This window comes from Neomonachus schauinslandi, chromosome 12, assembly GCF_002201575.2.
Source record: "Neomonachus schauinslandi chromosome 12, ASM220157v2, whole genome shotgun sequence".
NCBI lineage: Eukaryota > Metazoa > Chordata > Mammalia > Carnivora > Phocidae > Neomonachus > Neomonachus schauinslandi.
The window spans coordinates 35,409,358-35,437,342 of NC_058414.1; the positions used below are offsets into that span (position 1 = coordinate 35,409,358).

Consider the following 27,985-nt stretch of genomic DNA (forward strand, 5'->3'; position numbering starts at 1 on the left):
AAGATTAAAAAAAAAGTTATTTCTAACCACTTCAACAAGTATTATCTATTGTTTGCCAGAAATAATTATTGCTCTCAAATACTTATTTAATTAAAGCATTGCCTTTCTGTTGTTGCCATGCTATCTTTTCTTGTCTCAGTCGACTTGGGCTGCCCTAACAAAATACCACAGGCTGGGTGGTTTAAACAACAGACATTTATTTCCCCTAGTTCTGGAGGCTGGACGTCCTGGATGAAGATGCCGACAAGATATTGGTGTCTGGTGAGGACTGTCTCCCTGGTTTGCAGATGGCCACTTGCTTGCTCTGTACTCACGTGGTGGAGAGAGACCAAGTTCCCTTGGGTCTCTCTTACAAGGGCACTAATGTCATCGTGGGGGCCCCACCCTCCTGACCTAAAGAATCCTAAATAATCCCAAATCTAATCCCTAAATAATCCCAAATAACATCAAAATTAGGGGATAGGGCTTCAACATCTGAGTTTGGTAGTTATGGTGGTAAGACTCCAACATTCGGTCTGTAACACTTCCTTCCTCATGTTACTAAATACAGTATCTTTCTCACCTTTAGAATTAGAAACAAACTAGCCACATGGACTCAAGGTGACCCAAGTGAATCAAGTTTTCTCTCTCTGAGAATGTTCTTGTCCAACAGGAGCAAAAAACATGATTTGTCTCATTCTGTGCCTGGGATCCAAGTACTCATTTTGTATACTTTCTGGTAAGTTTTCTTGCCGAATTACATGTTCATTACTTTCATAGTGCCTCCCTTATCTCCTGCTCTCTGTTCACACTGCTCAGGGGAGTTCTTTAAAAATATATATATTTTTTAGATTTTACTTAACAGAGGGAGAGACAGAGAGAGAGAGAGTACAAGCAAGGAGAACAGCAGGGAGAGAGGGAGAAGCAGACTCTTCACAGCGCAGGGAGCCTGACATGGTGCTCGATCCCAGGACCCTGGGATCATGACCTGAGCTGAAGGCAGACGCCTGACCGATTGAGCCACCCAGGTGCCCCTGCTCAGGGGAGTTCTTAAAGCAGGAAAGAAATAGTCACGCATTGAGTACTTTCTACAGGCTGGGTTCCTCGTTGTATTATACATTTTCATCCTCACTCTCACCCTGATGGCAGACCAAGTACTACAAAACTTTGCATTTGAAAGAAAGTTTTGGCAGAGGTAAAAGAAATCTGAGTCAAACCTAAGAAGCAGGAACTCGCAAGGGTGAAGCATTTCTATTAGTATCCTCATTACCAGGAAACTGGAGGCAAGTCCAGAATGTGGGACGCCCCCACTGAAATCACCTCACTTCTCATGGGCAAGAAGCTTCATTAACAGCCAGACATCTCAGGCTCAGCATCCTGGGGTAAGCTGTCTTCTGGCTGTCATATAAACCCAGAGCAGGGATCTTTCTCCTGTATGGAAATTCTAGCTATAATACGCACTCTATTTTATCTTGGGCTTGGTGTTGAGAAACTTTAATGATAACATGCTGGAAGATCATCTGGGGCAAGGGTGATGGTGGTATATGGAAAAATGATCAGAGATTACTAGGACACCTGGCTGAATGAGTGCCATAGATTAGTCAGGCATTGATTATTAACTGGGCTCAGGGTTTATCAATTACCTTCACTCTGCAAAAGAACTGTGAACTAGAGACATCCCTCAACCAAACTGGAAGCTCATCAGACCCCATCATAAAATCATCTGTCTACAATCCCTAGCCTTTCTTTATATTGTGCCTTCCTAGGAGAGAAAGAAAAGCTGTAACAGGGAGTTAGTTGGTCCATGAGTGAGAACCTTGGTACCCATGCTCCTCTATACTTGGCCATTTGGGTAGAGTACCCAGGAATAGGGTGACCAACCAGTGCAATCTGCCCATGATGGCCCTAGTGTCAGTACTGAAAGTCCTGTATCCCAGGAAGCCTCTCTGTCCCAGGCTAAACGGGATGGTTGGTCACCCTCTACAGGAAACCCAGAACAAGAGGTTGTAGAAAAAGAAATTAAAGAGAGAGAGAGAGAGAAATCTTAAAAAAAAAATTATCATTATTTCCAAGGGCTGTTTTGAAAAATCAGATGAGCATCTCTCAAAACGGTAAGAATGAAGGTGGTCCAGACAGGTTTCATTCTCTTTTTTCCTAACAACTCACTGCTACTATGTGATAAGGGACTAGATTATCAGTAAGCTCCCTCCTCATACCATAATCCAAGATGCTATTACTCTCTCTTAGCAAATGACTGTGTGAAACTATATACAGTTGACCCTTGAGCAACACAGGTGTGAACTACATGGGCTCACTTATATGTGGATTTTTTGTTTTTCACAGTACTGTAAACATATTTTCTCTTGTGATTTTCTTAGTAACATTTTCTTTTATCTACCTTTATTGGAAGGCTACAGTATATAACACATGTAAAATACAGAACATGTTGATCGATGTTGTTGGTAGGGCTTTCAGTCAACAGTAGGCTATTAGTAGTTAAGTTCGAGGGGAGGTCAAAAGTTAGACATCCATTTTCAATTGCACCGGGGAAGGGTTTGGTGCACTCAACCCTCGTGTTGTTGTTCAAGGGTCAACTTACATCTTGCCTAAGGAAAGAGCACTGCCAGTCTACATGATGCAGCAGTCTAAGGGAAGTGCATGATCTAAAAAGGCAGCCACCAATAGAGACTGGGGCGGGGCTACTTATCTAAGACCGACAAGAAGTATTTTTATCTCGTCCAATCTAATTCATTGGTAGCAACAGGCTTCGAGGGGGGCTGAGAAAGGATTCGAAGTGCTGCCTAGTTGTAGCAGGAGGGGGGGCTGTAACCAGCAAGATAATATGGAAAACAAACTAGCCACATGGACTCAAGGTGACCCAAATGAATCAAGTTTTCTCTCTCTGATACACTGACATCAAAGCAATATACAAGGAATAAAAGTTAGCAAACGTAAAAGTTAGCCCATCTAATGACACACTCCAAGAGCAAATGTTACATATATTAGGGTCACAAAATGTGGCTTTCAAAGCCACTTCTTACATTTATTCTAGGAATCCACCAGGGCTTGTCTTTGACACAACATGTTCACCAAAGAGAGTCTTACAAGTTCTACTGTGGGTATGTCTTTTAGTATATAATTCTGAGCACCTCCATGCTCATGAACACATGCTTTCTCTTGCAAACACTCCAACACATCAACCATCTGTCATCGAAATGACATAATCCAGGGCTGACAGTTTTAATGTTGATTTTGGGGGAAAATAATCACTAGAAATTTTCTCAAGTAGAAGTGTCTGTTAATTGAAGTGGCTTATTAAAAAAAAAAAAGGCAGTTTTCCTCAAAAAAGAACCAAAAGTATCAACTCAGAGAGTATTACAAATGATCCAAAAATATCCTCAAATTGGATTCAATCTTTGGTTAAAAATACTCCAAATAGCAGAAGACTGATTTTTTTTCATTTTTTCCCTAAAAAAAAAAAAAAAAAAGTCTGCTTAGCATACAAATATGGGTGCAAAAGTTAGCATTTATTTTCTCAGGATAAAATTTTACTGATCCAAGAGCCACCTTAATTTTTTTAAAGGCTTCTTTAGTGCATTTATATTTTTAATGATGGGTGGGTACTTAAAAAAAAAATCACAAAGCATCACCTCAATTCTTTTCTCTTTTTATATACAAATGGATAAAATGGTATCTCTAAAGATCTCCTCCCTTCCCCCAAACTAAGGATGGCACCATCCCCCAGAGCAGGATCTGAATCCGGGCTCTATAGTCCTTGGTTTGAACCAGAACAAAGAGACAAGAAAGTGGCTAGCAGTCATAACAAAGCTGTGACTGAATAAGATTCCAGCCTCTATGAAGACAAGAATCAAAAACGTATCTTAAAAAAATTATTTGTACACACATTTCTACCTACCCTTTTAGATAGAGTTTGATCTTATGACAAGAAGCAGTAATAATCTTTTTTTTCCCTTTCTGAATGGTACAGACAACTGGTATCCTGTATGAATATAATATTCCTATCCAGCGCATTTTGGGTAGAATCCAGTAATGTGTGATAACTCAACAATTTAGCACAGGAAGCAAAGCCCACAACATTCCTTAGAAATTTCACAGACTATCTAGACAGAACAGACCCATATGAATGGGATTTTTTCAGTGATATTTGAAGAATGCAATTTTTCAGGGTGGACACACTGGGTTTGTGACGGATGCAAATTCAGATATGGAAAAAAAACACAATTGAATGATTCAGACTCTTGCGTTGTGCTTCCACAGACCTTATTTCTGCACGGGTCAAACAAAGGAAAGTTGGTGTTTGACAACTGTGGATGACTCATCAGAGGAAGTTCTTACCATATGGATGTGCTTGTTGAAATAAAGCTGGTTAACAAAGCCAGCTTTTTTCTCCCTGTGGGCCAGTGAGGGTTTCATTTTAGGAAATGGAAGTGTCAGTGTGGACAAACTGTCCTCAAGTATTTATAGCATAATGTGTAGTTCCCTTAAACTGTCTTTGAACAAAGAGTATGTGAATGAAAAATAAGATCTACATTTCTCTCATTCTTTTGGGTCGTATGAACTGTCTTCTGTTTATAAAACCGACTTAGCACTGTGACCTGGGCATGATGTGATAGGAAAGTGATAGTATAGCTACACTGAGGTATGCTCCTGGTTTCCCAATACATTTTAAGAGCTCTTTATTCATCAAGGAAATTATGCCTTTGTCATATTCATTGCATACATTTTCTCCAAGATTACCCTGTCCTTTTTAACTTTGAGGTATTTTAATTTTTTGATGACGTTTTCAATTTGTATATAGTCAAGTATATTAATATTTTCTTTGTGACTTAAAAGAAAAGATTTCCTTCTTTATTTGAGGTGGGGAGGGGCCCAGGGAGAGGCAGAGAAAGTCTTAAGCAGGCTCCGGCTCTCAGGACCCTGAGATCATGACCTAAGCCTAAACTGAGAGTCTGATGCTTAACTGTCTGCACCACCCAGGTGCCCCCTTTTGTGACTTTTTAATGCTCTGAAAGCGTATTCCATTCTAGGGTCAGAAATATTTCCTATAGTTTCTTTATTCTTTTATGGTTTCATTTTTTTTTAAAAAGATTATTTATTTATTTGACAGAGACACAGCGAGAGAGGGAACACAAGCAGGGGGAGTGGGAGAGGGAGAAGCAGACTCCCCGCCGAGCAGGGAGCCCGATGCGGGACTCGATCCCAGGACCCTGGGATCATGACCCTAGCCGAAGGCAGACGCCCAACAACTGAGCCACCCAGGCGCCCCCTATGGTTTCATTTTTTTTTTAAATTTATTTGCAAGAGAGAGAATGAGAGAGAGCATGAGAGGGAGGAGGGTCAGAGGGAGAAGCAGACTCCCCGCCAAGCAGGGAGCCCGATGCGGGACTCGATCCCGGGACTCCAGGATCATGACCTGAGCCGAAGGCAGTCGCTTAACCAACTGAGCCACCCAGGCGCCCCATTTTTAATACTTAATTCTTTTAACTACCTGTTAATTTGCTCCATGGTAAGGAACAGAGACTCTAATCAGATTACCATTTCCCTCCCCCACCCCAACAAGTTGACTAGTTACCCTTATTTGTTGAACAAGCCATTCTGTCCTACAGGATTTGTGATTTTGATAAGTCACATTACTTTCTAAATTGGGGTCTTTTGCTGGGTTATCTATTCTGTTCCATAAATGTCTATCATTTCTTCTGCTGGTACTAGTTTTTTTTTTAAACCTACACATATTTTTTAAAGATTTTATTTATTTGAGGGAGAGAGAGTACAAGCAGGGGAAGCAGCAGAGGGAGAGGGAGAAGCAGGCTCCCCACTAAGCAGGGAACCTGACGTGGGGCTTGATCCCAGGATCCTGGCATCATGACCTGAGCCGAAGGCAGATGCTCAACCGACTGAGCTATCTAGGCGCCCCTAGATTGTTTTTATTATTGTAGCTGCATTTCAGGGCTTTGGGGTGGAAAAGATTCCCTTCATAATTTTTTTTTTTAATTCTTTGCTATTTTCACCAATTTAACTCTTCAAATGCATTTTAGAAGATCCCACTGAGATTCTGATTGGAGTTGCATAAACCCATGAGTTAATTTGAAGAGATCTTATATCTTTTCAATATTCAATCTTCTCATTCAGGAAAACGCATCATCTTCCTAACATTTAACTATTCTCCACATCTGTGCAGGTATTTTATCTCTCTCAGTCAAATTTATAGGTTTCTTGATATAGGTCCCACACATTTGTTTACATTAGTCTACATTTTTAAATTTTTACTGGGAATGAAATGGAGCTGCTACCAACTGGAGAAACTGTCTCTGTTGTCTGAGGTCACAATCCTGACTGTTCTCTTGAGTCATGGATTATTTTAGATTTGAAGAGTGGAAGAAGGAAAAGAGGGACATATTGGGGGGAGTGGTTTATATTCAATAGTATGAAGACTGTAAGCCTCCCAGAAAGGCTGTAAAAGGTTTAAAAACATGCAACCCAAAGCACTGGGGTTAGTAAAAAAGAGAATAATGTGCTAATAAGCAATCAGAGTGATGACTCATTGCATTGGATCATCCCTGGGAAACCACCTACTAAGCAGAATTAGCAGTTAAGGCGTTATTTTTGGTGCAGGATTCATCGCTACTTCCTCTTGGGGAAAAAAAAACCCAACTTATTAAATCTTAGCTCCCTAGAACACTTGCGAACGGTCATCCTGGCAGACCCGCCTGTCAGGTAACAATGCTATTTCTAGAACAGGGTCACGTTGTGTTCCCTGTAGAGACTTCTTTAGAAGAAAATAGAAGCACTTAGCCACATGGAATGGAAAGGAGAACAAAGCCCCAGCTCCTAAAGCTGGCTCTGTAACTGATTAACGAATCACTGAGTGCAGGTAGGCACTTCACCTCTGCTCATCTGTTAAAGGACAGATATCACGGCTTCTGCCCCGCTCTATACCCCAGACGTGCCACAAAAATAATAAACTATGTGGATGGAGCAGTTAGAACTGCTGAGAAGTAAAATTGGCTCCTCAGTAGAGAATCCATCAACCAAGGAGCAAAGACAGTGAACTCTCACTCCAGAGTCATTCATGTTTGCTTACTAACTGTGTTACCTGCCCCCATCCACACCCCTCCATGGTTTCTCCTCTTTTTCTCACAGTGTCTAAATGTGCAAAGAAGATTCAATGCTGTTGTTCTGGCTGTATCTCTGGACGAAATCTCAGAATTTAATTTACCTGTGATATTCTGCTGGGCTATTCACAGACATCACCGGCTCAGAAAATTTAGAGATGATGCAGTCAGGAAAATGACAAACATGGGGGGAAAATGTGTTTTCTTATTCAGTATCCATGGCAGTGAAACTAATCAGTTAGACCATTACCCCCACCCCTTCGATATAGTAGTAAATTAAATACCCTCCCTCTTTCTGAACGCATGAATAAATCAATATTAGAATGTGCATTTCTCCAATCAGCCGTGAGTTTGAACATATTAATTCTTACGTTTATCATTGGCAACACTTCTGTGAATTTCTACGTCTCAGTTCTAACACAGCGATATACATTTTGCTTAATAAAATGGGATAAGAACTATAGGTAAGACCTATTTTGCTAATGCTAACAAGCAACTCTGAAACACAGTCATTACTAGCCTAATTGTATAGAGGAGGAAGCTGGTGCTCAGGAGAGTTTTGTAACTTAGACAACAGTCACGTATGTGGTAAGTGCAGGGGCTGGAATCAATATTGCGAATCATGACTGCTTATTGATACTGTTTTATCATACATTAAATGCAACCTACCACAGCACATTAAAAAACGTTATGTTACCAAACAAATATTGAAGTCAATCTTTGGCCTCAGCATAAAGTCTTTATTTATAAAACAAATGAATTTATAAGAATGAGGAGGTTGAGGGCATATGACTCTACTTATGATCTGTTTGCTCTGCCTATTCTCTAGAGGGGTATGATTCTATCTGCCATGTCTTTGATTTTACGAGAGAAGGGTATCATGGGCAAGAGGTTTTATGTCAGCCATACAAAATTAAACGTTTGGTTAAAAAAAGCACTTTCAGGTTGTGTCAACTTTAGTGTGCAACGAATACACACCTTTGATTACTTTGGTTTTGCATGCTAAGAAGTCTAAGGGGCATTTAAATTTTTCTTTATGTGGTAGCCAAACTGCTCTCCTCTAATTTCCCTAAATATATCTTCGGTACATCTTTGATGTTATTATTTTGTTAGCATGAGTACTATTTTTTTACACATGATTAACTTCATAAAATAAACCTGGCCCCTGAGAAGAGAAGTCCCCCATACCAGGGAAGTCTCTGCAGGCTGAGCTTGGAGCAGCGAGGTACCACGGCCACACCAATCCCACAGCCCTGTCACAGAACAACATCCTACTGTGTCAGGTTTCACTGATCCCCTCATTTCAGGCTGAACTTTCCTGGTACCTCTCCCCACTTGTTTGGGAGTTCTGCCAATGCCCTGATAGAAGGACGCTTCAGAACAAATGTGGGGTTTGCCTTGCAGAGTCTTGCTCTGCAAGGCGTGGGCTCTGACATGCAGTAGGACAACCCACCCGTGTGGACCCTCCTGGCCAGGCATGGACTCCAATCCTGCTCTGCCGCCAGCCGGCAACATGAATTCTGAGCCTCAGTTTCCTTAGTTTACTTCTTGAATGTCCGAGGGAACGTTACTTACATACTAAATTATAATAAAAATGTCCACAAATGAAATTTCCCCACTACTGCTTGAAAACGTCTTTTGACCCCCAAAGTTAACCAGCTCTTGGATACCAATGATATGAAGAAAATGACTAACTTCTGCTTTTCAAGAAGAACTACCATATCTCATCAAATAGAAGATGCTACCAATTGATCGCAAGTTACATCCTGATTCTAGAATCAATCAAATAATGAAAAAAATGAACATTTCAGAAACACTGAAATATGGTAGAATAGCTGATAAAATAGTTATTTCCTCGTTGGGAGATAGTGAAATGTACCAGGTGTCCTGTGTTCAGACTCTCCTCAATATAACTCTGGAACTTATGCCTTCTGTTTCTATACAGATCCATTTAATTTCCCAGTTCACTGAATACAGATTTACTTAAAGTTCTTTTTCTTTTTAAAGTATTAAAAAATTTTTGGAGCTTTGGCGAAAAAACATGGAGAGCTGCCAGTCTAAAGTTCTTAAAATAAAAATAGCAAATGAGGACCTTGATTGCTAAGCACTTCTCAGTTACAACATACATTTTTTTTTTTTAAAGATTTATTTATTTGTTTGAGAGAGAGAGAGAGAGAGTGTGAGCTCGGGGCGGGGCGGGTTCCCCGCTGAGACAGAGCCCATTGTGGGGCTCAATCTCAGGACCCTGAGATCATGACCTGAGCTGAAACCAAGAGTCTGATGCTTAACCGACTGAGCCACCCAGGTGCCCCACAACATGCATTTCTTGATCACTGATCAATGGTAGCAACTCTACTGAGTATTTGTGATGGAAAATTCAATGAAGAGGATTATGGGGTAAACTCTTTTAACACAATTTGGTGACCAGACCTCCAGCTTCCTTTGTGTATTAGTGATCGGAGGAGCATGTTAGGAAGTTGATAAAAATAGTCAGTTAAGCTCCAGTCATTCTCTTCCCTCAAGAGAAGCTTTCTTGCTCAGCAGTATTACCAGAGAGCTGGGTTTGGTACTTAAAGCCTTCCTGTTCTCACTGGAAAACTGGGAGTCAGTGCCCGAGCAACCACCACGCTAGCAGGCTTAAACCGCTTTGTACAATTTCCTCTGTACCCCCCACCTTTTCTCTAATTTTTTTTTGTTGTTGTTGTTTCGTTGTTATGGGTAATGACAGTTCCTGGTTTCTTTCGTTTATCAACGGTTTCCTTTACCACAGCCTCTCCTGCTGGAAGCCTGGCACAATTGGAAGCTGGAAGAAAAACCGCAACTGAATAGGCGGGCACTCACTTTAACAGTCATTTCCAACCACAGATTAATACTATTACTGGATTTGACTAACGGCTCTCAATCAGCCCAACTGTCATCACTGGAGAACATGAGAGCTTGTAAAGCCAAAAGGGAAAACAGAAGCAAATCCAAATGATGGTACAGTTCTATTAATTTCTCATCTTTTGAATCCGGAAGTAGCTCTCTCAATATTCTCTTCTTGGTTCTCCTAAATGATCTGTATCATGTATGGATCAGGACGTAATACCCTCCTGCTTCAATGAGCTGGAGGCTCAAGTCAGCTGGTCAGTGTTGCCACGGCACCAGCCTGCCTGAGAGGGCAAACTGCTCAGCTGCCTATGGAGTACGTCTGTATCCTGCACCTTGCACTGTCCACCTCTGCAAACTGCACTGGATGCTGGTCTTCAAGCATGTTAAGTGTCCAGCATCAAAGTCCAAATGAAGGACCGCCCTCCTGGAGGTTCTGTGTTGACGATGGTGGAGCTGCTCAATGCTAGCCTATCACAATCAGGAACCTGGTTTTTCTCTTCATCATTTACTTTGATGTAGCAGACTCCAGGCCTAGAGCAGGTGACTGGTTTTTCCAACTGATACTAAGAGAGGATGGTATGGTATATGATAGGGCATAGGACTGGCTCAACTAAAATCAGATTCTATCCCACCTTGGAGCTTTCTACATGAACAGAAACTCCATCATATGAGTAAAGGCTTTGGGAAACTGTCAGTGGTCCCCATCTTTTGGCCCTGACAGAATCTATCTGCACGCAGAGAGAAGAGGCCTTGACAACTGTTATTTTCTAACTGACAACTGTTAGGTCCTACTCTGGATGGTGTTTCACACACATTAATCTCAATTTTTCTCCTTAAAAATGTAGTGAAAGGCATGTACTTAATATACCACTGGTGGGAAAATACAGTAGAAAAGTCTTTCTGGAGGACAAACTGGTTCCGTGAATCAATTAGGATTTTTTTGTTTTTTTTAAGATTTTTATTTGAGAGAGAGCGAGCGAGCGAGCATGAATGGCGGGGGGGCAGAAGGAGAAGTAAACTCCCCGCTGAGCAGGGAACCTGATGCGGGGCTCGATCCCAGGAACCCGGGTTAATGACCTGAGCTGAAGGCAGATGCTTTACTGACTGAGCCACCCAGGCACCCCATCAATTAAGTTTTTGAATATTCTTTACCTCAATATTCCACGCCCAGGAATTAGTCCTGAGAAAACAGTCATGGGAAGATGGAAAACATTAGCTACCAGAACAGATACCACAATCTGGCTTTAAAAATCCTTACAAATTTCATTCATTCAATAAATATTTACTACATGCTTTCTATGTGCTGGGGAGTATTTAAATACACATAAGATCAGGATATATTTTTACGTGAGAAAAGCAGGTTACAAAAAAAGCGTGAGCTCACTTTTTAAAGAAAACTGAAACATAATGCATAGGAACACAGTCAAAAGATACTTGTTAAACCATTAATAATGGTAATCTTTGGGTCACCAGTTTATGGTTTATTTTTCTTTCTTCTTACCTTTCTAAAAAAGAAAGTATTTTGCGGAGAGCAATTTTGAAATTATGTAAATCTCCTGATCTGTACCAAATGTCCACTCAAAGTTTTAGCATCCATTGATGACTTTCTAATTTTATCAATTCGTTCTGTATTTATTAGTTAGCATTCTACTATTAAGAAAGAGCTTTCTCTTCTCTGTTTATCTAGTTATATCAGTATGGACTCACGGATTTTGTTTTATTCAGTAAAAGGATTCATTATTTTAATGGGTTATAATCCATTACTATAATTATGCATTTTCATGTTCAAATGGTCTCAGATTTGTCCAGGGATCTCCCCAAGCCATATTCTGTGTTCTTTTGTATGTTCCCATTATTATTATTTATTTTTTTTTTTTAAAGATTTTATTTATTTATTTGACAGAGAGAGACACAGCGAGAGAGGGAACACAAGCAGGGGGAGTGGGAGAGGGAGAAGTAGACTCCCCGCTGAGCAGGGAGCCCGATGCGGGGCTCGATCCCAGGACCCTGGGATCATGACCTGAGCCGAAGGCAGACGCCCAACGACTGAGCCACCCAGGCGCCCCTCAAGTCAGTGTTTTACTTGGTAAACATGTCTGAGACCATGCACCCCTGGCTGCTAAGCACCATGGCGGACAGGGCTAGAAAGGTAACAGCTTTATTTTGAGCAGGGGGCAAAGACAAGGCAGCACTTTATAGCTACATTGTAACTAGATCCTGCATTGTTCCCATTATTATTATATTTATTTATTTATTTGAGAGCGAGCGAGAGAGCAGGGGGAGGGGCAAAGGAGCAGGGAGAGGGACAAGCAGACTCCATGCTCAGCAGGGAGCCTGAGTGGGGTTCGGTCTCACGGCCCTGAGACCATGAGCCCCATGACCTGAGCCAAAATCAAGAGTCAGAAGCTCAACTGACTGAACCACCCAGGCGCCCTCCATTTTTATTATTATTTTTCAAACATTTCCTTACTTCCTAGTACAACAAGATGCTCTAGGCTTATCTTACATTCTTTACTCATATTTTATTTTTTTTAAGATTTTATTTATTTATTTGACAGAGAAAGAGAGATAGCGAGGGCAGGAACACAAGCAGGGGGAGTGGGAGAGGGAGAAGCGGGCTTCCCGCCGAGCAGGGAGCCCAACACGGGGCTCGATCCCAAGACCCTGGGATCATGACCTGAGCCGAAGGCAGACGCTTAACGACTGAGCCACCCAGGCACCCCTTTACTCATATTTTAAAAACTGTTGTACAATAACCATGTATTACTTTTGTTAAATGAAAGAATATGTACTATTGAAAAAATAAAACTTACATAGAATGTAAGATTATTTAAAAAGTCCAGGGGCGCCCGGGGGGCTCAGTTGGTTAGGCGTCTGCCTTCCGCTTAGGTCATGAGGGGTCCTGGGATGAGTCCCATGTCGGGCTCCTTGCTCATCGGGAGCCCGCTTGAGGATTCTCTCCCTTTCCCTCTGTTTCTACCCCCGCTTGTGCTCGCTCTCTCTTTCTCAAATAAATAAAATAAATCTTAAAACGGAACAAAACAAAACAAAACAAACGGGGCTCCTGAATTCCAACTGAGATGGGAGAGGGGAGCATCTGCCTTACAAATCAGTCTGAAAGGCAATTATATCCAGTAAGATCCTTAAATGCATAAGTCATGGCTCTTTCCTTGATTGAAAACAGGGAGGCAGCCACACGACCCCAGATATGAAAGGAAACAGTTAAAGTACATTCTGTTCAATGAATTTCTCATAGCCAAATGTCTCTTCGTCCCTCCCTCTTCCCCCTCAGGAAACTGCATAGAAGAAATAGTGAGACAAAATCATTTTCATCTGTGATTGAGTTTCTTCCTGCTGACTGTTTGGAGTTTCCCTATGAGCTGGTGTGAGGCACCGCTTCCTGTGGCTCAGAACAAGACTCCATGAGGGCTGACAGGCCTCGGGGACTGCACTCTGCATTCCGTGCGGCACCAAGGAAAATAAAACCCGAGGCCCCCTTCCTCCCTTTCAAGGAGTGAGTAGACCCCTCACCCAAGACCGCCATGCCTGGTTTCTCTCGCTTTATTAGATGGGTTTACTGAAACTCATTGTATGGTACGTACACTCTGCCTCCCGGCAGACGCCAGGATCACTTTTAGCCTTTGTGGTGACTGTGGTGGGGTGGAGGGGACACAGGGAGCCCTGCGATGATTAGTCATTACTTAAGTATTGAGTCATTTGGCCATACCGCCCAGTCAGCTGTGACCTAAGGTCATGCTTTGTGCCCTAGGTGTGAGGTTCTACCTAGAATCCCAGCACTCCAGGTCCTAGGCTTTTTGCCTGAATTCTTCCCACGTCTGATGTTACTTTTGACAAGAAGCCACCCCTTATCCTGCTCTAGAAAAATGATACACCAAGGTCCTTTAACAACACGAACCATAATAACAGTGGCTAAGTTGTCCTATGCAGATGCAACGCAGAACCCAAAGCTCAGTGCTTTATAGATGCACTCTTTCATTTGACCTCAGATCAACCCGAGGTGGGAAGTCTATGTTAATACTCTCATTTTACAGTTGAGGAAACGAAGGTTGAGAGATGATGGTTAATAATGAGTCACTGTCACCCAGCTGAGAAGTGGCGGAGGCAGAACCCGACACTCCAAAGCCGCTTTTTGTGACAGCTTCACAATACCGTGTCCTTCAGAGATGACTATGGAACGCTTAGTGGACGTGAGTCTCTGCCGGAACAAAAATTCCGTTTTTTAAAAAAGAAAAATGAGCCCATGGAAACCACCCTGGTAAGCTTGATGTTGAGACCAAGTAATGTTCTTCAGTCGAAGCTAAGAAGAGAAGAGGATCCCGAGGCACTGCGAGTCTGCGGGGGACTCGGGGCCAGTCTGCCACCCTGCCCTGCAGTAGCCCATCCGCTCCTTCTGCACATTTGTGGGTCTGTGACGAACTCCTCAGTGTGCTGAGCGCAGGGGCTACGTGGTCCCTGACCTCGTGGGGCTGACAGTTCAGGGAGGGAGAAGGGAAAGAATCATTACACAGGCAGTGAGTGCTGTGAAGAAAGTAAGATGTTCTGGTGACGAAGAACAGACCAGTGAGGAATGGCCACCTGAGGAGCTGCCATTTAACCTCGAGGATGACACAGAAGAGGCAGAGCTGATGAGGTCTATTTGCGTCCCTTTCATCTTCCATAGTAGCTGGAATTCCCAAGTACTTTTCAAGAATGTCTTCTTTGGGTTCTGTTAAGCAGGTCAACCACTACTTTACAGTCCATGTGCTTTATCACTAGTGCTTTCTCCACACAGTTCATAAGATCCCAGATAAGATACAAACGAGGTTTTACTATTCGGCCTAGGACTGTCCTCATTTTTTTTTTTTAATACAGAAAATCACTTCAGAAGCAGGGATAAGAGAGAAGCTCTTTGTGCTCTGCAGAGTTCATCCAAGTGTATCATTTGTTTCTTCCCTGCAGAATAGTCATATCAGTTCTAGGAAAGATGATGAAAGAAAAGAAATGGGTCCGGAGGGTCCTAAGGAAACAAGGCCAAGTGCTATTCACGTGGGCCCTGAGGGGGACAGGAGAAGGCAAAAAAGCAGGGAATGGGGTCCAGTTTTTCTTCCCCCATCAATGCTGTCTGTGTAGTGGCCAGATGCGGCACTCAGAACCCAAAGGCTTTTTCAGTCCGAACTGGTGAAGTCCTGACCCAGCTTCTTCCTATTTCTGAAAGTAGTCATTTTATTATCTCACACGTAGAGATTCTGGAGAGTCTGCTGAAGGCAGCAGCACCGAAGACATAGGGTCCTTCTTTATTAGAATCTGGCTGCATTTTCTCTGGGAGAAGGGAAGCTCCCTAAGGATATGGGGGACTGGGACCAGAGGCCATATATAACTAAGAAGAGAATATTTTTGATGTTTAGGGAATTCAAATCATGATTATTTTCTTATGTCCTAAGCCTGTAATAAAATGGTTGTGTGCTCTCTTCGTGGAGCAATTTGATATTCTGAGACCCTTTCCTCCCTGGCTTCCAGAAGTCTATTTTTTCTGCATTATACTACTTCCTCTATACCGAATAATTAACCCTAAGGACTAATGTAGTCTCCTACGAAAAAGGCTTGCGAAATCTGCTCCTGAGGCACAGAGTAAGTGCAGAATTACCCATCAAGTAGTGTGTACAGCCTGAGAAGTCCAAACTTTCTTTTCCAAGGCCTGGGTACCCCCCCCCCCCGCCCAAAAAAGAGGGAGAAGGAGAGAGCCTGTACTCCAATGATTGGAGCAGCCATTTATTTCATGGTTCCACACACATCCAGGGCCTTAGGTTTCTCCCGTCACACAGAAGTGACATGGAGCAGCATGCCGTCCTGCTCTCTGTCTGCCAGTGGAACTCCAGACCAACTGACCGAAGCTGTCGGCACCCGTGGCTGCCAATGTGGGCCCCCAGAGTCAGATACGTGGCCTGGCACTGCGCCGGGGCAGGGCTGCGTCTCCAAAGGGGCCAGCAGCCAGGCAGAGCCCTCTCTGTCACGGCGTGGCCACCTGTCTGCGAGGGAAGACAAATCCTATTTTATGAGGTCTGGCACAGAAAGCAGATTGTCTGTGTCCGTATCCAAAAGCACTTGAGTGGCAGAAGCGAAGGAGGAGAGCACAGACCCCAGGTGCGAATGTCAGAGTGGATCTGTCTGGAGATGAAGCCTCTGGTTAATCTGGTTTGGGCTCCGGGGTGTTCTCCCTCAGCTCTCTTCGATCTGAAGCTGTCTTTCCCAGGCTTTTAAGAGAATTCTCTTAACGAAGTCACGCAATGCCAGAGAAATGGCATCACGGGGCTTTGCCCTTTCCTGCTTTTTAAAGGCCATCAAAACCATCATTCCCTTATATACCCGTTCAGGAAGAAAGAGGAGGCTTATCTTGTTTTTAAGCTATTGCATTACCAGCATTTCAATGGCACAAGAAAGATAAGTAAATGCTTGCAAAATAAGGTCTGGCCCAAGCCTCACCTGATAGGCAGTTTCTGTCTTACGGCGTGCACATGATACTAAGGTTTCGAACTCATTAGAAACTGCTGCTCGATCCAGAAGCAGCTTCTCCGACACGGGGAGGGCTTCTGATTACTTTGCAGGGAAACCACCGTCACAAACAGGATTTCCTCAAGAGGTCTTGGGGCAGGGAAGCTTCATGCTAACGTGGGCTCTGCCATCTGGGCAGCCCTGCTGTAAACAGGCAGTTAGAGGGGCCTGGGGAACACTCCTTCCTATTGTTCTTCATGCCTCTCACTTCCCTTTCATCTCTGGTAATAGCTGGAATTTATGAGTACACTGGATGACCTTCCAAGTCTTTCCTTTAGAGTTTATTTACTTCATGGATACTCCTTAGAAGGGCTCTCCATCTTTTGGCCTCTCTCATCCCAGCTGTATTTGCCCAAAGGCGTGGCTTCATCGCTGTGCACTGTTAAACAGACTGGAAAACAAGTCATAAAGATTGTGTGTGCAGTTCTTATAGTCCAACAGTGATTGTGCATAAAACACACTAATTCTCAACTTATACCTGCCACTCTAGCCAGATCGTGCTTTTCCCAGAACACACTGTTATTTCTGTGGGTTGTCTAATGCAGTTTTTGTTAAAGAGCCAATCGATTATCTCCAAAATCCAGCTGAGGACTAACTTCATGAAGCCTCTATTTTTCTAGTCCAGCTCGGAGTAATATCAAACTTTTCTAAGCTCTTGTAATATTTAAATCTGTCCCACGTAGCTTAGCCCTTGAGCACACCAGACGCCGGTACTGCTTGCTAATTACTGCACGCTGACACATCAGATCCGTTTTTCTTTTTTAAAGATTTTATTTATTTATTTGACAGAGAGAGAGAGAGAGAACAGGTAGGCAGAGAGGCAGGCAGAAGCAGGCTCCCCGCCGAGCAGGGAGCCCGATGCGGGGCTCGATCCTGGGGACCCTGGCATCATGACCTGAGCCGAAGGCAGACGCCTAGCAGACTGAGCCACCCAGGCACCCCCAGATCCATTTTTCTTATTCGCTCATGTAGGTTACAACCTCCTTGAGGTCCTGGCCACAGACCTTGGTAGATATTAAGTGAGAAGGGCTCTTTCACTTCTTTGCTATCTCCCATAGTGCCCAGAATAATCTTAACCACCTGCTAGGTTTTTCAAAGAAAAACCATAGGGATCCCTGGTTTTGGTAAGTTTCATTTCCTTATGATGTAAGTGGGTTGAATATATACATATAAGTGTAAACATTAGACTTACCCGGAGGAAAAATGCTAGAACCAGTATCTATTTAATATGCTTACATACATACAAATGATGTAACGTTTCTAAATTTAAAATTAAGTGCTTTCTGGGAACATAAAATAAAACCCAAACTTTACTGAAGAAAAATTTTGAGATTGTGTGACCAGGGAGAAATACGGCAAAACTGTTTTGAGGAAGGCAAGGACTGAATACTGCATCTGGCCCTCTTTATGCCCAAACTACTCAGAGATAGGCTCTGAACCGCAGGCTGCATGTCCAATGCACTCATGCATTCATTCCTTGTTTGCTCAGGGCCTGCTTTATGCCATGCTATTAGATGCGAGGTGTACGGCGGTAAGCAAAATAGAGATGCCCCATAAATTCACGAGCGATGGCATAAACAGGTTTTAAACCAGAAGACACTATAAAAAATATGTCTTTGCAAACTGTGATAAGTGCTACAAAGGAAAAGAACAAGGTGCTATTGCAGTGAAAACATCACAGGGGGGGCACCTGGGTGGCTCAGTCGTTAAGTGTCTGCCTTCGGCTCAGGTCATGGTCCCAGGGTCCTGGGATTGAGCCCCGCATCGGGCTCCCTGCTCGGCGGGAAGCCTGCTTCTCCCTCTCCCATTCCCCCTGCTTGTGTTCCCTCTCTCACTGTGTCTCTCTCTCTGTCAAATAAATAAATAAATAAATAAAAAGAAAACATCACAGGGTTCCGATTTTATTCTGTGTTAGAGAAGGCCTGTTTGAGAAAATAACATTTAAGATGAGATTTGAAGGATGAAATGGCGCAGTGAGGAGGTGAACTGGGGAGGCGGCGGGGAACGGATCAGGCCAGGACTTCAGGAATCACTGCAAGCAGTCTCTCCAAGCCACGGCGATAACTGGGACATCTGCATTGGCAAAGCCAATACACGTACGGATCCCAGTACAAAGGAGATAAGAAATCCATGGACGCCTTCAACAGATATTTATGGAATGTCGACTATGTGCGAGATACAGTTCTGTGCTCTTGGGATATCCAAGTAAACAAAGCAAACGTCCCCACCCTGTGGAGTTTCATGTTCTGTGACAAGACATAAAAGCATTAACTTACATTCATCTAAATACTGCAGGGCTGGCCACAGACCGTGGGATGTATATGATGAAAGCAGAGCAAAGAACCATAATGTAAGGGATGGAGGAGACAGCTGTTACAGTTCTACCTCTTGTGAGTTAGACCAGCTTTGGTCCTGGACTAGATTTTCACGTGAGCAGCCTTGGAAGATAGACACAGTGTGTCCCTCTGGGGCACCAGCAGGTCTGTTTACTCTTGAACAGAATGTCTCCCGCTGGGGCAAAGGTAAGGCGGACACGTGGCCCATTGGAAGTGCCAGGTTCCCAAAGAAGCCTGGAGTTGGATTTGTGTAACACAACCCGTTGTGTATGCAGGCGTCACTCAGCCCTCTTCGCACTTCCCTACGGGAGCTGGTACACATGGTTGTTAGCTTGCAAGGAGGGTAAAATCGCAGATGCTTCACAGTTCTTGCCATCAGCCAACTGACAGACTGAAGAATGGGGACTTGTTACTTTACAAAGGCAAATCCCAAGAGGGGGGATAAGGCGGACATCTACAAAATCAATCAGAGGAAACTTGGTTGTGTTCACCAATCCTGAACATCAAATTAAGGGGTCAATCCCTAACATGCGGGAGAGGTAAGTCTGGGACAAAAGAAAGGAATTTCTTCACACAGAGGATACTGACCTTATAGAATTTACCATCCCAATAAATGGTGCTGGCTGAAAAATGCAAACTGTTTTAAAAAGGCCTCACTCAACTTATGGATGACAGACCTGGCATGCCCAATTCAGTATGTATTTGATGACTCTTGATGGTCTTGGCCAAGTGGAGGATCATGTCCCTCTAGAACACAACCCTCATTATCTGTCAGGGTAGGACTATTGGGAAAGATGATTAATCTGACCTAGCCAGGGCCATTTTTAATCTACAAAATAAGAATCAGAACTCTTTACTGCTTTATCGAAGTCTAATATGGATACACATACACAGAGACATATATTTGGGATATGTGACTATAAAATCTCCTTTGGAACAAGATGCAATTCACAAAAATCTTAATTCATAAATCTGAAATAATCTTGGTAAAGTATGCTCATATTTTAGGGCAGTTTTCTCCCAAACGGATGTGCAGAACACTTCTAGGAAATTTGAACAGACATATCTTGAAAAAAAAGTTCCATGGTTCAATACGTTTGGGGAGCCTTGCACTAAATATCCTGGAAATTCCAAAATCTACATTAACATTAAGAGCTCTGAGTAGTCCTGAGTAGGGAAACTTGTGTTTAACCCAGCATTTATCCGATTATTTTAGTATTATCCTACCATTTCACAGCATGCCTTATATATCACATCTTATGAAACACTATTCTTCGAAATAGCAGATAAAGAAATGTCCTTTAAAGGTGTTAAAAAATAAAGATTTTTATGGTAAGTCATATATTGTAATGGCAACATTATCTATAAAACCTCACTAACTTGAAGTGGAAAATAACAGTGGACAGGGACAGAAAAGATTTCCTGGTTTGGGTAGCTAATACAGGATGCGTAGGGTCATCTCTACTTGGGGGGATTCTGGGTATCTTTGGTTTCTTGGGCCCAAGAAGTCAGAAAGCCTCACTTTCAGGAATATTTATATTTTTCAGCAAAGCATAACAATCATAATGATAGCTGAACATTTACTGCTGCCTGTCAATATGCGAGGTGCTATTTTGAGCACTTTACATTGAATTCTCACAATAAATTAGGAGAGAGGTACTCTTACTATCTGTTTCCACAGAAAAGGAAACTGAGGCACAGGAGGTTAAATACCTGGCCCAAGGCTACACAGCTGGTTAAGTGAAAGAACTGAGATTTAAACCCAGGCTGTTTGACTCCAGAGGGTCAATCCTTATGCTCTACTACATTTGGAATTACAGCACATATCTGCAAACTTCCATATTACAAGTGCAATTCATATCACAGTGCAATCCACCATATCTTCCAGTTGGGTCAAAGCCTTAAGTAAGTAGCCTGCAGAACTCAGGGAACATAAAATTATACCCAGAACACATGCTAACACATCTTGAAAAGCTTGTCAAAGTTTTACAGTTGTACCAGAAGAAATAAAATACAAATGGGATCACATGTATCCATTGTCAAAACAATCTCCCCCTCCCATAATTTCTTATCCCTGATTTGTTACTATATACAACACTAACCTTAAGTAAATAAACAAGAAACTACTAAGATACTCATCCTCTTTTGATTACAGCAATGCTCAAGGCCACTTTGTTGAAATGGTTCACCTCTAAAATATTTTTCTCACACACACACAAAAATGATATACACTGCATAAATATCCCCCTGCCCCTCCCCCAGCCCCCAAAACAACACTTTGTATGCTCTTAGTTGAGTGTGGAGTGCTGGTTGAGTGCAGGCTACTGCTAGGTCCTTTTGGTCCTTGGAACTGGTGCTCCTCAGTGTGCATTCTTAGCCAGAGAGCAACTCAACAGTCTTTCTGAATTGTGTATTCTGCAATGTTTACTGTTTATTCCACTGGCTTTGTTGTTGATGTACTGCTATTCTTTTATATGTTGGTGTGTTTGTTAATTTTCTATTGCTGCTATAACACATCACCATAAATTTAGTGGCTTAAAACAACACCCATGATTCATCTCTCAGTTCTGTAGATCAAAAATCTAGGGATGGCTTGGCTCAGCTGGTTGGTTCTCTGTTAGCGTCTTACAAAGCTGAAATTGAGGTGTTGGCCTGGCTGTAATCCATTCTGGAACTTGTGGGGAAGACTCGGCTTCTCATCTCATTCAGGGAGTTGGCTGAATTCAGTTCCATATAGTTGTTGTACTGAGGGTCCTACTTCCTTGCTGGCTGTCTAGTGGAGGCTACTTAGCTCCTGGAGACCTCACTCTGGTTCTTAATGTGGCCTCTACATCTCAGAGGTAGCAACAATGGGCTCAATCCTTCTCACACTTGGAATCTCTCTGACTTTCCTTTTGCTCCATCTCTTTGCCTCTAGCCTGAGAAAGGGCTCCCGCGATTAGATTAGGCCCACTCAGATAATCCAGAATAATCTCCCTATTTTAAGGTTCATAACCTTAATTACATCTACCAAATCCCTTTAAGGGAAAGAAATTCATAGGAATTAGGGTGTAGACATATTTATGGACCACTGTAGGTACAACTTTTTTTTTTTATTTTTTTTTTATTTTTTTTTTTAAGATTTTATTTATTTATTTGAGACAGAATGAGAGAGACAGAGAGCACATGAGAGGGGGAAGGGTCAGAGGGAGAAGGAGGCTCCCTGCTGAGCAGGGAGCCCGATGCGGGACTCGATCCCGGGACTCCAGGATCATGACCTGAGCTGAAGGTAGTCGCTTAACCAACTGAGCCACCCAGGCACCCTGTAGGTACAACTTTTAGTGAACATTTCTGTGCCAAGATCGCGAACAGTGGTGAATGATAATGCTAACCCTGACTCAAAAAGATTAAAAACAACAACAACAAAAAACCCTCAAATGAAACAAAGGAAGAATTTCACAGCCTGATGCTAAATTCCAAGTTTTACTCTGTTTCCAGAAGCCTTTAGGTCCAGGAAATGAGGTAAAGATCAATAGCCAATTAGGGACAGGTGGGAGGTCTTTGACATAAAATGCATAATGAATTGCCTGAGATCAGCAGTTGTTCAAACGGGAGCTGGAAGAAATGACTGCCAGAAGCACAGGATGACTTCAAGGGACTTAAAGAGAGTACAGGGATTAGTGCAAATGTATATTCCTAGGAGTGCATCTCCACTGACTGAGATAATAGTAAAAAAAAAAAATTTTTTTTAACATGGAAGGGAGGAGCAGGATTCCGGACCAACTCTGGCATGCCAGATGGTGACCCTTTATGTGGATCCTAGGGAGGCCCTGGGGATCTTGGGAGAGAGGCAGGGACATTTAGGCAGCTAGAGTACCCTGGGTAGTGGCTTTTGTACCAATGGGTATGGAAGTATGCCAATATTTTAGCAATGGCTACGGGATGCAGTAATATTAGCGACCCTAAGATATCCAACAATGTGAATACCATGGGAGTTATAAATTATAATTTATAACTCTTCATAAGTTATATTGATACACTATTATTAAGCAATTCCACCAATGTTGAACATTTTGATCGATTCAACTTTTTGTATTAATATAGATAATCTTTAAATAGAAAAAGTCCGTGTTTAGGAAGAATGGGAAGATGCCAGAAATTATGATATCAGAAGGAACAAATCACCCATCTGAAAACTTAACTCAGGCTGCCTTTTGCGTCACTTCCGCAATTTTCTTAAGCGTCTATTCGGCTCTCTGTGCCTCCTCGAGGGGACTGTAATTTGACTATTCCATTTTATGTCTTTATAATTGTTTCTTATCCCATTCATCACCCTTTCTATTTCATCTTTAGTTTTTCACTTTGACTTACTCTTATTTTTAAAGGTCTTTAGAGACCATTTCTTTCTAGTTATAGATGGGCTAAAATGAAACGTAATTTTAGTCATATTTAATTAGACTTTTAAATCTGATGGTACACTCAGCCTGAAGCTTTTTCAGGGGAATTTCTGAAGTCCAATTACAGGGCTAGTCTCATAATAAGGACTATTAATTCATAATGAAATTATCTGCTTTTAAGCTTCATCCAGATCCTGTTGTGAAAAATATACTAACCCAACCACATTCCTACAGGGTCATTAGCATGGCCAGTACAAACAGGTGAGGTCTGCTGAAGTCACCGTTCTCCTCAGAACGTCTGTGAAGAGTTGGGTGTTGGATCTGTAGATAGCCCCTCAGGGAATGCCAGTCCTTTCATACTGTGGCCTCTCATTCTTGATGTGTTAATTTTGACATCTCTTTCAGTTAGCTCAAGTTTGCCCAAATTGTATTCAACAAACAAACAAACAAACAGTAACTGCATCCCTGCACATACGAACCTTTCTGTTGCCTTCATCTGTTTAAGACAACTCAACTGAGTACAAAGGTCTTGGGCACAGACTCCCTACCGCCCCAAAGCTAAAGGTTTTTCTTTATTCTCTTGTGTCTTTTAGTTAAATAAAAGAGAAGTCTGTGGCCAGCCTGATTTCCCTACCGTTTTGTATAGCTTTCAAATAAATGTGTTTGTTCCTTGTAAGCTTTTCTCTTTCCCCGTGAAGCTCAAACGTTTGCCAGATGTGTTCTGTGTCAGTCTTCGTGGCAGATTCCATGGGTTGCCTCCCCAGTATTCATCTTTCCCTTTCACCTTGTAAGAGAACTTGATGTTCTTCAGACCACCATCTATCTGGTCAACAGAATCCATGTCTCTAGTCTCAGTCCCTGGTTCAAGTGCAGCCATATACCACCAGAAGCAGTACTAAGGATGAATTTCGGCACTTGTCTTTGGAGCCCAGCTACAGAAGAATGTGTTCTTTGAGTGTCCTGGTGTTGCGGATGTGACACCTGGAACCACTGTAACCACTTTGCCATGAGGGACGACAGTCTTCCAAGATGCCAAGACATAGCCAAGGGAATCTTAGTGAAATGGAGCTGCAGCCTCTGGATCAAGCCAACCCTGAAGCTCACCTATCTCTGGAATCACTGTTCATGTGAGCTAACAAATTCCTTATTTTTTAGTCAATCCAAACTGAATTTTCTGTACTCATAGCCCTGAGCACCCCAACTACTAGGGTCTCTTTTTCAATGATTTCCCCCCAAATGTTGTGAGACCTTTTAATCCACATACTCAAATCTTGTCTCTGTTCAGGAACACGTTTCTATAATTATGTTTCTGATTACTGCATTTCGAGGCCATCAATTTCTTAAGCCACGTTTCTACTCTTTATCCTTCCTATTTATCATTTTCTCACCATTTCAAACCTTTTGTTCTTTTCCTCAGCATTGTGTGAGAACATCTCAATACTGTCCTTTAAATCGATGATTCCATGTCCTATAGTATTAATTCTACTTTTTACGCCTTCTGACCAGATTTTTTTTTTTTTTTTTTTTTTTGAGAGAGAGAGCACGAGCAGTGTATGGTGGGGAGGGACAGAGGGAGAAGAAGCAGGAGACTACCAGCAGACTCCACCCTCAGCGTGGAGCCTGACTCTGGGTTCGATCCCATGACCCTGAGATAATGACCAAGCAGAAACGAAGAGTGGGACGCTCAACCCACTGAGCCACCGGGGACGCCCCTCCCTCCGCCCAGATGTTCATCAGGCCCCTGTACGGGGTTTCCTTACAGCTCCACATAGCATCCACCTCCCTTCCCATCTCAGTTTACATTTCAGAATGCTCAATGCTTGGCGCCTTTGTTTCTGTTTCTGGAGCATGTCTTCCAGTCTTCTTTTGAGTTAAGTCTACTAATTCTTGGAAATTTTCTTCTGAATTTGCTAATCCTTTTCAGTTTTCTATCTTTTTCTTGGGCTTCTGGATAGTTTTACTTGCCTTGAGCACTAGTATTTTTTCAAAAGCCACAAGAATTTTATTCTTTCAGTTGGTGTTCTCATTCTGAGAGGGGTGATCAACCCGGACAAGTCGTAGTCAACAAAATGTAGACATTACTTTGAACTCACTCTGTAAACACTTAAGTACTCTCTGCGTAGCTCTTAGATCAATTTTAACAGCTACCACGTTTCATCGAATATTGCTCTCATGTGTCTACCTCCTAAATATCCCATTCTTCTCAGCTCCCCTGCTCCCTTTTTGCACCTGTTTATCCAGGATATGTACTCATATGAAACAGATACAATGCCGATAGCAGACGGGAGGCAACACACTGTGGAGCTCTCACCAGGAACGGTGCTTGGGAACAGCTGACCATTTTTTGAACTGGGAGTCAACTTTGTGTTTCTGACACAAAGGAAGGGGGGAGGGGGATAAAGGTCTATCTAAACTATTTTTAGGTGCACATAACAACACTGAGTCACCAAATGGGTTTTTAAATCTAGTTCTGGCTAAACGGGAATTTTTCCAAATAATTTTGATAATTATTTCACAGCCAGTGTGAATTTCTGGTGTTGGAGGGCTTGTCTTATTAATAAGTAGGAGACTGAGAGAGGGGCAGTAGGTATCATTTTAAACTAAAATCTCCTAAACATTTTTATTGACTTCTGACTGAGGGCTCACAGACACAATACAAGAAGCTATTAATATGCAATCTTTAAAAAAAAAGGTACCACTTTAGAGGGAAAAAAATGCAAAATGTCCACATATTCAGTTCACTCCCATTTTTAATCAGGACCATATACCACTTAACTGAGTGCCTTTCAAATTAACTTTCTTGCATGCTGATACCTGCAGAATTCAATATATGACTCTGACCAGCAAAACAGATAGTAATTGGCTTTCAAATTATTTCCAAATATCAAAATATTAGTATGTCATATGATTATTAAATGGCTGGGCAACATAGCACAAACACATCTGGCAGGCTCCTGATGCCTGACTTCCAAGGTTTTGGATTTTCTCCCAGGTTTCGGACTGAGAATGTCCAGCAAACTCGAACTGTGCCGGTGAAAGGAGAAGAGCTAGTAGTATCCAATTCAGCTCATATAAAATCTAATTTCCAACGGAAACCTGCCATTCTGAATTGTCCCTTGCACTATTTCAATTGGCAAGTAAATACAGCCCACATGTCTGTAGCAGTCTCTGTCCCACCTTTCTTTCACATACTAAGATTTTGTGAAGTGTTTGTAAGAAAACAAGAAAAGATCCAGAAGTGATCAACCAGCTTCCTGCTTCTACAAAAGCACACAGGCACATATATGCACAAATGTGTACACATATGTACACACACACACACACACACACACACACACACACACACACACACCCTAAGCAGAGCTTAGGCCTATCTCTGAATAGATTCTAATCTCTAAAAATTTATATTAGCCAGCAAAACTGGAACAATAAACCAGAAACTCAGTACTACTAGGTATTATCAGAGAAGGTATATATGGGAGGCCATGTTAAATGCCCTGTGTCTCCTATGGTTGAACAGGAGAGTGACACAGGGAAGAGTGGAAGAAGGAGAAAGAGGAGCAGAAGAGGAGAGAAGTCTGAAGGGAGACAAGAGGAGACAAGATGAAAGGAGAGAAAGAAGAAAAACTAGGACACTTCTTAAATTTTTATAAGAAAAAAAGTCCATTGCTTCTCAGTGAAGCCAAATGCTGGGTCTTATCAGGCGACGAGCTCCTCCAGTCACCGGGAGAAAGCCAGATGGGAGGCAGAAGCTCAGTGCGAAACAATGGATCATGGGTATCAGACAGACCAGACCACCCCACAGCACTGGGCCACATGGAGTTACTGACAGATTGTCACTACACCCTATCTTTTTAGGACAAGACCAAATGGAATCATTTGTTCACATCTTACCATTTGTTGTAATTTGGTGCCTTACTACTGTTCTGTGGAAAACTATTCAGGTATATAATAAAATCTCCTGAATTTATATTTATCTCAAATACCGTGTAGTCTTCATTATAGTGTCTACTGTCCTATCTGGTAAATCTGTATGAATATTATAAAGCAACAAATGTAATGTTTACATTATGCTTTGAAGGAATTACCAAGGCCAGACGCAGATCAGATCAGAGGTCCAAACTCCAGCTAAAGTGATTCTGCAGAGGCCTGGTACTTTTCATTTTGCAGGGCTGGGAGTCACCTCCTATTCATGGGAGCCAGGGGACAACAAAGACAAGTTTGCCACCAACCAAAGATTAGACTAGTAAGAACTGGCTCTCACTGTACAAAAATAGCTGTTTTCTCTGCTGGTGTTTTATAATAAAAAGTGGATGGCTTCTAGAGGCACCTGGGTGGTTCAGTTGGTTAAGCGACTGCCTTCGGCTCAGGTCATGATCCTGGAGTCCCAGGATGGAGTCCTATATCAGGCTCCCTGCCCTGTGGGGAGTCTGCTTCTGCCTCTGACCCTACCCCCTCTCGCGCACTCTCTCTCTCTCAAATAAATAAATAATATCTTAAAAAAAAAAAGTGGATGGCTTCTTGTCTCAAACCAAGTATCTTCATCCAAAGCAATGGTTGAAAGATGTGACCAGGGGCGCCTGGGTGGCTCAGTCATTAAGCATCTGCCTTCGGCTCAGGTCATGATCCCGGGGTCCTGGGATCGAGCCCCGCATCGGGCTCCCTGCTCAGCGGGAAGCCTGCTTCTCCCTCTCCCACTTCCCCTGCTTGTGTTCCCTCTCTCACTGTGTCTCTCTCTGTC

General features: G+C 42.5%; 1 protein-coding gene and 1 non-coding gene across 2 annotated transcripts in view; both read right to left on the reverse strand.

Annotated features, from left to right (window-relative positions):
- The window catches only part of CDK6 (cyclin dependent kinase 6), a 231,218-nt gene that overhangs the window by 20,945 nt on the left and 182,288 nt on the right, over positions 1–27,985 (reverse strand). The gene's annotated exons all lie outside the window — the stretch shown is intronic.
- On the reverse strand, positions 12,076–12,206 carry LOC123326433. The gene has a single exon (XR_006541093.1). It is a non-coding gene; the product is annotated as a small nucleolar RNA SNORA63 (small nucleolar RNA).